Raw genomic sequence first — 10001 nt, forward strand, 5'->3', positions numbered from 1 at the left:
AAGTAACAACAAGCTCATTCATTATATGTTAACACAAATAAGATATTTTTATGAAAAGTAACTACACTTTTCAAAAACAAAAAACTTAGTAAGAGTTACACTGGCTTTTATACTTTTGCAAATTTCTTTGAATGTCTGTTCCATTCTCATCTGCTTCTGCATTCAGGTCTTAAGGTATTTTGCTTGAAGTATATGAAGAAAATCCAATTTCACAAAATACGTACCTGTAAATTGAGTATTTTAAGTCTTTTAAGATGATTAGAGATAATTCTTCTTTGATAATACCACTTGACAAGTGGTATTTTCTTACACATTAGTTGCAGTGTAGAATCTGAAGCCAAATATATCAGCTATTCATACTTTGTTACATTAAAATCCATTGGTCTATCCTGCAGTTTGAATGGATCTTTTACCCAGGCATGATCTTAAAAAACCATGCATTGATCATTTGGAAAATACTGGTTCACTAAGTTGACAGATATGCAGATCTCTTGCACATTTCATCGTACAACATCAAAAAAAAAAAAAATCACTTTTGTTATTATCACCATCAATCTCATCAGAAGAGACCTGAGCACTGGACTTCTCTGGTGGTCCAGTAGTTGAAAACCCGCTTCTAGTGCAGGGGACACGGGTCCCATCCCTGGTCTGGGAAGATTCCACATCCTGCAGGGCAACTAAGCCCATGTGCCACAACTGAGTCCGCATGCCGCAGTACTGAAGCCCATGCACCCGAGAGCCTGTGCCCTGCACCAAGAGAAGCCAGCTCACTGAGAAGCCTGCACACGCACCTAGAGAGCAGCCCCTCACTCAGTGCAACTGGAGAAAGCCCACTCACAGCCACAGAGCAGCCAAAGAAAGAGAACAGACTAAGGACTGGGAAGCTGCCAAGCTCACCAAGGCAAAAAAAGTTACGCCAATTCTAATTTTTGCTTGAAAGTTCTGATCTTATCATTGACAACAGATAGTCAGTCATTTTCCTTGAAGCAACAAGCATCATTTCATTCATTCCCAAGAAAATGTCTGCCGAATACCCAGATCTGAATAACCAGTTAATCTGTCAATCATTATTTCAAGTAAAAATGATGTTTCATGAAAAAGGTTAGTTTAGCTTGCAACTCAAACACTCATACTAGTATTTTTCCTCAAATAATCACGCTATCTTGATATGCAAGGAAGTACTTCTCATTTCATCACATAGAATATTAAAAAGATGTTTACTCAAAGTTCAAGATTAATCATTTTTACTGCTTCATCAAGGATATTCTTAAGTGAAACCAGCATTTTTGTTTTACAGCAAGTATGTTACAAACACAATTATTACTATTACAATTTGATACTGCTACATTGATTTGTGCTGATACACAAGCAGCTTTATCCACCACTGACTGTTTTTGCATCATCAGCACAAATGTCACCACAGTGAAAAATGCAAATTATATCTTAGTATTATGAAAGTAGTTTGATTTTGCAAATCCCCTTAAAGGGTCTTGGGTACCTACTGACAACCTGTGAATAACCCTTCCAGAACCACCAATGTAGGTGGAAAGATATATGAGTACTTATAATACTAACTACCCAACTGAATGTAGAGTTCCAGACAATAGCAAGAAGAGATAAGAAAACCTTCTTAAGTGAACAATACAAAGAAATAGAGGAAAACAATAGAATGGGAAAGACCAGAAATCTCTTCAAGAAAATTGGAGATATCAAGGGAATATTTCATGCAAGGATGGGCATGATTAAGGACAGAAACACTAAGGACCTAACAGAAGAGATTAAGAGGTTGCAAGAATATAAAGAACATCAAAAAAACGGTCTTAATGACCTGGATAACCATGATGGTGTGGTCACTAACCTAGAGTCAGACATCCTGGAGTGTGAACTCAAGAGGGCCTTAGGAAGCATTACTATGAACAAAGCTAGCAGAGGTGATGAATTGCAGCTCAGTTATTTCAAATCCTAAAAGATGATCCTGTTGAAGTGCTACCCTCATTATGTTGGCAAATTTTGGAAACTCAGGAATGGCCACAGCCCTTGAAAAGATCAGTTTTCATTCCAATCCAAGAAGGGTAATGCCAAAGAATGTTCAAACTACCATACAATTGTATACTTATTTCACATGCTAGCAAGGTAATGCTCAAAATCCTTCAAGTTAGACTTCAACAGTACATGAACCGAGAACTTTACAGACGTGAAAGGATTCAGAAAACATAGAGGAAGGAATCAGAGATCAAATTGCCAACATTCACTGGATCACAGAGAGAGCAAGGGAATTCCAGAAAAATATCTACTTCTACTTCATTGATTACACTAAAGCCTTTGACTGTGTGGATTACAATTAGAAAATTCTTAAAGAGATGGGAATACCAGACCACCTTACCTGTCTCCTGAGAAACCTGTATGCAGGTCAAGAAGCAACAGTTAGAACCAGATACGGAATAATCTTCTGTGAAAGTCACAACAGACTGGTTCAAAATTGGGAAAGTAGTATGTCAAGGCTGTATACTATCATCCTGCTTATTTAACTTAAAGGTAGAGCATATCATATGAAATGCCAGGCTGGACAAATCACAAGCTGGAATCAAGAATGCCAGGAGAACCTCAGATATGCAGATGATACCACTCTAGTGGCAGAAAGCAAAGAGGAACTAAAAAGCCTCTTGATGAGGGTGAAAGAGAAGAGTGAAAAAGCTGGCTTAAAACTCAACATTTAAAAAACGAAGATGGGGGCTTCCCTGATGGCTCAGTGGTAAAGAATCTGTCTGCTAATGCAGGAGACATAGGTTCAACCCCTGATCTGGGAAGATCCCATATGCCATAACTATTAAGCCTGTGCTCTAGAGCCTGGGAGCCGAAACTGCAAGAGAAGCCACTGCAATGGAAGCCCACTCACTAGAGAAAAGTCCGTGCAACAACAAAACGACACAGCACAGCCAAAATGAATGAATAAATTCAAAAAACAAAAACAAAATGAAGATCATGGCATCTGGTCCCATCAATTCATGGCAAATAGAAGGGGGAAAAGAGGCAGCAGTGGCAGATTTTATTGTCTTGGGCTTCAAAATCTGCAGATGGTGCCTGCAGCCATGAAATTAAAAGATGCTTGCCCCTTGGAAGAAAAGCTATGACAAACCTACACAGTGTATTAAAAAGTAGAGACATCACTTTACCGACAAAGGTCTGTATGGTCAAAGCTACGGTTTTTCCAGCAGTCATGATTAAAGATTAGAACTATGCATCAATGTGCATCTTAAATATGTAACAAATATGCCAGTTCTATTTGATACTACAAATTATTTGGGTTTCCCTGGTGGCTCAGACAGTAAAGAATTTGCCTGCATTGCAGGAGACCAGGTTTCAATCCCTGGGTCAGAAAGATCCAAATTAATTAGGAATCAGAATTCGGAGGCAAATTATTGTAGATTTAGTTGAAATACTAACAAATTCCTGATACTACATCTCAACTAAATTCCAATTTAATTATCCATGACAAAGTAGTATTCTACAAACAGTAGTGAACTGGAGTCCAGGACACCTCAATTCTCATCTCAATTCTGCCACTAACTAGTCAAACATCCTGAGCCAGGATCATAGTAAATACCCAGCACATGGGATGTTAAATCCATAAACCTAACTTTTTTGAACCTCTAATTCATTTGTAATAGAGAACACTGGATTAAAAAATCTCTGAAGGTCTCTTTTAAGCTATAAAGTCTTTAACGAAACCTAGGGTTTATTAATACGACTGGAGGTGGTCGGAATTAATTATGACTAATTTTAAAGAAAGAGAGGGTCCTGATCAAAGAGAAAAAAAGTTTTCCAGCAAAAGTAACAGCATGAAGAAGAGTTATGTGTTAACAAATGAGATAAAGGGAGATCAAGACAGTGGAAGAGGACAACGTGGAGGAGGACAACGTGGAGCTCAGCTCCCCCATGAAAACATGAAAAACTCACCTAACTGTGGAGCAGGTCTCACTGAAAACACACTGGTAAGTGGCAGAAAGCAACTATTACCACAATAAACACGAAGTGATAAACATGAAGATATAAAATATGACATTAAAAACATAAAACAGGACAGGGATGTAAAAACTTGTAGATCTTTTTAAGAACAAGTGAGATGGAATATAGTTTGACTTACAATGCATGTGCCCCCAAGGACCTTATCAACTCAAACTTTAGTGGTGACCTTAATTCAGCTCAGTTCAGTCGCTCAGTCATGTCCAACTCTCTGCAACCCCATGAACCGCAGCACACCAGGCCTCCCTGCCCATCACCAACTCCCGGAGTTCACCCAAACCCATGTCCACTGAGTCGGTGATGCCATCCAACCATCTCATCCTCTGTTGTCCCCGCCTTCTCCTGCCCTCAATCTTTCCCAGCATCAGGGTCTTTTCCAATGAGTTAGCTCTTCGCATCAGGGGGCCAAAGTATTGGAGTTTCAGCTTCAGCATCAGTCCTTCCAATGAATATTCAGGACTGATTAATAACTATCATCTAATCTGAACCACCTTAAAATGAGAAAACTGAGACCCAGAAAAATTACATGATGTGCTCAAGGTCATATTATCTGGGTGTGGTAATGCCAAGACTAAAACCCAAATTTTCCCAGTTCCCAGTCAAATGCTATCTTTCCTGTAACCCAAGGCTTCTAAAACTACCTAACTGCAGTGCTACCTGTAGTATGGCAACCACTTCAATCAACATATGCTCTTTCAGGACCTCTAGTTCTACTATATCATATGTATGTATGAGATGGGCAAAGAATTCTAGGCAAATAAATCCAAAAACTCCCAGAGAATACTTGCAAATACGTGATAAGACACTAGTACCCAAAGTATAGAGAGAACTCTTATAATTCAACAATTAAAAGGCAACAAATTTTAAAACGGGCAAAGGATTTGCACAGGCATTTCTCCAAAGATAAACAAATAGCCAATAAGCACATGAAAAGATGCTCCAACATCATTAGTCATTAAGGAAATGCAAATCAAAATCACAATGAGACACCACTTTACACCCACTAATATAGCTCTAAGCAATCAAAAAGGAGGACAATAACAAGTCTTGCGAGAATGTGGAGAAACTGGAACCCTTGCACATTATTGGTGGGAACGCAAAATGGTGCAGGTGCTGTGAAAAGAGACTGGTAGCTCTGCAGAAAGTTAACTACTGTCACCATATGATCCAGCAATTCTACACTAGGTATACACTGAAGAGAAAAGACAACTTACATCCATACAGAAACCTGTACAATAACATTCGTAACAGCCAAAAGTTAAGGCAATCCAAATGTCTACTAACTGATGAACAGATCAACAAAATGTGGTATATTATACAACAGGATACTATTCAGCCCAAAAAAATGAATGAAGCACTGATACAAGCTGTAATACAGATGAACCTTGAAAACACTGTGATAGGTGAAAAGAAGCCAGACAAACAAAGTCTACAGGTTGTATGTTTTCATTTGTATGGAATGCCCAGAACAGGTAAATCCATAAAGATATAAAGTACATTATGGCTGCCAGAGACTGGAGGTAGAAAAGAATGGACAGTGACTACTAATGGGCATGGGGCTTCTTTTTGGAGTGGTGAAAATATTCTGAAATTAGACAGTGACGACGACTGCACAAACTCTGTAAATATACTTTTTTTTTAACAAGTGAATTGCGTGCCTGCAAATGGTGAATTTTATGGTTTGTGAATAAAATCTGTATATGTTTTTGTTTTGTTTTAAAATACACAGAGAAACATCAAAGTGAAATCCCCACTCATTCCCTCTTGGGTTGTGAAAAGAAAAATACCAACACAAGGTTAATGCATCAGTCTCAGTAGTTACTGAGCAAGGCATGTGTTGTAAACGAGAATTCAGGGGCTTCCCTGGTGGCTCAGTGGTAAAGAATCCACACACCAATGCAGAAACTGGAGTTCAATCCCTGATCCAGAAAGATTCCAGATGCCACGGAGCAACTCAGCCCATTGGCCACAACTACTGAGCCTCTGGGGCTAGAGCCCAAGAACAACTCTCGAGCCTACTTGCCACAACTACTGAAACTCGGTGCCCTCAAGCCTGTGCTTCGGAACAGAAGAAGCCACTGCAGAGCCCGAGCAATGCAATGAAGACCAGTCCCCACTCATGCAACCAGAGAAAAGCCCACGCAGCAACAAAGCACCAGCGCAGCCAAAAATAAATAAATTTTTTAAATTATGTTTTTAAAAAGGTGGGAATTCAGAAATATCCTGTTCTCAGGATATTCATAAGACTGTAAGTATACAAAGGTAAGCAAATAATTACAACACAACAGGATACAACCACAACAAAAGGTGAAAAAAGTACAGAAGATGATTTATTATGGAGTCAAGAAAGATTTCATAGAAGTCTAAACTAGATTATCTCCAGACAGATAATGGAATCAAAAATGCTATATATATATCAGTCCAAGCTGTGTCATAAAAGCATTTACAGTGGGACAAATCATTTCTCTGGAGTGATCCAAGAGAGTTTCATAGTGAAATTTAAGTTGATCTTTGAAAATGAGTAGAATATGATTATGTATAAAAAAGAAGGGACTGGACTTTGAGACAAACTGAGGAAACAATGAATCAAGGGCAAAATACCATTAGAAATGCACATATTTAGCTCAGCACAGCAAAAGAATCCTAAACAGACCGCTAAAGTAGCACTGACTAGGTACTCGTGTTGGTATGCCCTGGGCAGCATTTTAATTTGTTTCTTCCAAAGAAATACTGCCTATAGTAAGTATTTCAGTTGTTTCTTGCACATGTAAAATCTATGTCAGCTATCTATCTTTCTGTCCTCATTTAATCTTTACAACAAACTTGAACTAAGTCCTAATGATTTCAAAGAGGAACTCAACTTCAGAAAGTTAGTAACAGCTCACAATACTATACCTATGCATTCTGCTCAGTGTCATAAATTCATTCTCTCAGTTAATCTTGAAAACAACCCTAAGGGGACTTCCCTGGTGGTCCAGTGGTTAAGACTCCACACTCCAATGCAGGGGAGCCAGGTTTGATCTCTGGTCAGGGAATCTGATCCCACATGCTGCAACTGAAGATCTTGCATGCTGCAATAAACATGGAAGAGCCCATGTGCCACAACTAAGACCCCGTGCAGCCAAATAAATAAATAAAAGGAAAAAAACCCTCAGGACCACGTATTACTAGTACTTCTGTTTTGTATATAAGAAAACTAAGATTCAAGGAGTTAAAGCAATTTGCCTGGAGTAGCACTGGTAATCAAAAGGCAGAACCGGGAATTAAGTCCAGGCCTGCTTGATCCCAAAGCTTTTTTTTAGATACATTGCTTCATCTATGCATGTGTACCTGCTAAGTCACTCAGTCGTGTCTGACTCTGCGACCCCATGGACTGCAGCCCACCAGGCTCCTCTGTCCATGGGGTTCTCCAGGCAAGAGTACTGGAGTGGGTTGCCATGCCCTTCTCCAGGGGGATCTTTCCAATACACGGATCATCTGCTTCATCTATCCTTAATCATTATTCAGTCTAATCCAATATGCTTCCATGTTTATACTCTGTACTTCCAGTGACTAGGAGCAGTGGTCTCTTACATGAACAAGCACAACATACATCTGCTGAAAACACTGTTTCTCTGTATTCAGTTCAGTCACTCAGTCGTGTCCGACTCTTTGAGACCCCATGAACTGCAGCACACCAGGCCTCCCTGTCCATCACCAACTCCCGGAGTTTACTCAGACTCATGTCCATCGAGTTGGTGATGCCATCCAGCCGTCTCATCCTCTGTCGTTCCCTTCTCCTCCTGCCCCCAATTTCTGTATTAGACCTAAGTAAAGGTTAACAGGAGAAATCCTAGCCATGAAACACCACCAAACAAGGTGACTTCTCGAAAATTCTTTTCTCTTCCGATTTTTCCAAGAGGTAGGAAACAGGCTCCAAAGCTACAGCAGACTACAGCAGACCCGAGTGAGAGATGCAAAGAAATCTTTTCATCAAAAAGATGGAAAGGGCAAGCCTGACCACGATCTGGTTACAGCAATGCAGAGCTCATGCGGTACACACTGCAGCAAAATCAGGTGCTGACAGCTGAGAGATAACAAGCCATGTAAGGCGGAGGGAAGGGAAACACAGACGCCCTTAAGATTTAAACCAGAGCAGGAAACTGACGCAGACAGAAGAGTGGGATGTGGTATCAAGCTGAAGCAGTGCAAGAGTTAAGCCGGTGAAAACAACTCACCACAGCCAGCAGCTCCTGCTGGCGACTCCCACTCATTTCACCTTGTTTTCCCTCATAGAAAAGGTAAACTGTTTTCTCAGTTCGCAGCAAATCAGTTTCTCAGCTTGCTAGATGGCTAGACTAGGACCGAGGAATGACGCAGCAACATGCTCCTCAGCTCCCTTCTAACAGCAGGAAGACAGCCAAGGACCAGAAGGAAAAAGAGTAGCTGGGAATGATTTTCTTTCCCATTCCGAACACCTCAGATTTGTCCAACCTATATAAAACAGGCGACTATTGGGACACTCATTTCAAACCAATTTCTTCGTCAAATACTCTTTTAAATTTTATTCCATTTAATTTTGTTATCATATCCTTACACAAGTTTCTTCATGAATTTCTTATTTGTAAAACAGGACTAAATATGCTTGACTCCGTATGTTTACCCCTTTCATAGTAATGTGTGAAGGAAACGTTATTTAAAGTCCTTGGAAAAGTTAAAAGCATAATATAATAACAATAACTAGCACTTACTGTATGTCTACTTAGTGTCAGTCTAAGCCCCTCGCGTGAACTCCTTTATTTCTCACAACGTCATGAGGCAGATGACACTAACCTCATTTTTTAGATGAGTAAACTGAGGCACAGAAGTGGAGTTCTTTTCCAAGTTTATGCAAATATAATATGGTAGAACTACAAACCGAGGTGTACTGGATAACAATTGTGAGTATATATTTCTATACTAATGTAATATGTAATGAAAAGTATGTTAGAATATTATAACACATGGCTTAAGGAAGCAACTCAATGACCTAGTCAAATATGCAACAAATACCTGAATTCTACCTTGTTCCCAGCACCATATGCCATCATCCGTATGCATTATAAAATTAACATGTAACAGAGACAGCCATGCAGGACCCAGGAGCTGGTCACAGACAATATGTCACTCTGAAGAGGAGCACAGACAAGTTACTTAACTGTGCCTCAAGGTCCTCGTGTGTAAGACAGCTATAATACCTACCACAAAGAATCCATGCCACACTGTATTTCTTACATGTCAAACAACATATTGCAAAACTCCTCAAATTAAATGGTAGTATCTTCTTAGAAATTAATTATCCAGCTTCTCATTTGACAAATCTGAAGTCCAAACTATAAAGTAACTTGCTCAAATTTGTAGAGCTAGATAATGACAAAGACTCAGCCAAAACCTCCAGACCCAGTCCAAAGTTCTTTATCATCTCTCTGGGCTAAATAATCCCATTTCCTCTCAGGAAAAGGTGATAAACATCAGAGAACAGAATGACTCAAAACCTCTAAGGATAAAAAAAATACAAACAAACAGGATGCAAGGCTTCAACGTTCATTTAATATAGCAGAAACAAAAAAAAGTGGCATTCCTCAGTACTGTTTCCTTCTCAAAAAAATCACATCATTTCAAAAAATTTACTCTACTATATTTGTGTTCAGTTCAGCTCAGTCACTCAGTCATGTCTGACTCTTTGCAACCCATGAATCGTAGCACGCCAGGCCTCCCTGTCCATCACCATCTCCCAGAGTTCACCCAAACTCACGTCCATCGAGTCGGTGATGCCATCCAGCCATCTCCTCCTCTGCCCTCCCCTTCTCCTCCTGCCCCCAGTCCCTCCCAGCATCAGAGTCTTTTCCAATGAGTCAACTCTTCGCATGAGGTGGCCAAAGTACTGGAGTTTCAGCTTTAGCATCAGTCCTTCCAATGAACACCCAGGACTGATCTCCTTTAGAATGGACTGGTTGGAT

At 39.8% G+C, this 10001-nt stretch overlaps 1 protein-coding gene across 1 annotated transcript in view; it reads right to left on the reverse strand.

The window, feature by feature from the left end:
- LUZP1 (leucine zipper protein 1) overlaps positions 1-10001 on the reverse strand; it is a 94998-nt gene that overhangs the window by 65345 nt on the left and 19652 nt on the right. The window lies entirely within an intron of this gene.

Source organism: Bison bison, unplaced genomic scaffold (genome assembly GCF_000754665.1).
Source record: "Bison bison bison isolate TAMUID 2011002044 unplaced genomic scaffold, Bison_UMD1.0 scf7180017864516, whole genome shotgun sequence".
In the NCBI taxonomy this organism is placed as follows: Eukaryota; Metazoa; Chordata; class Mammalia; order Artiodactyla; family Bovidae; genus Bison; species Bison bison.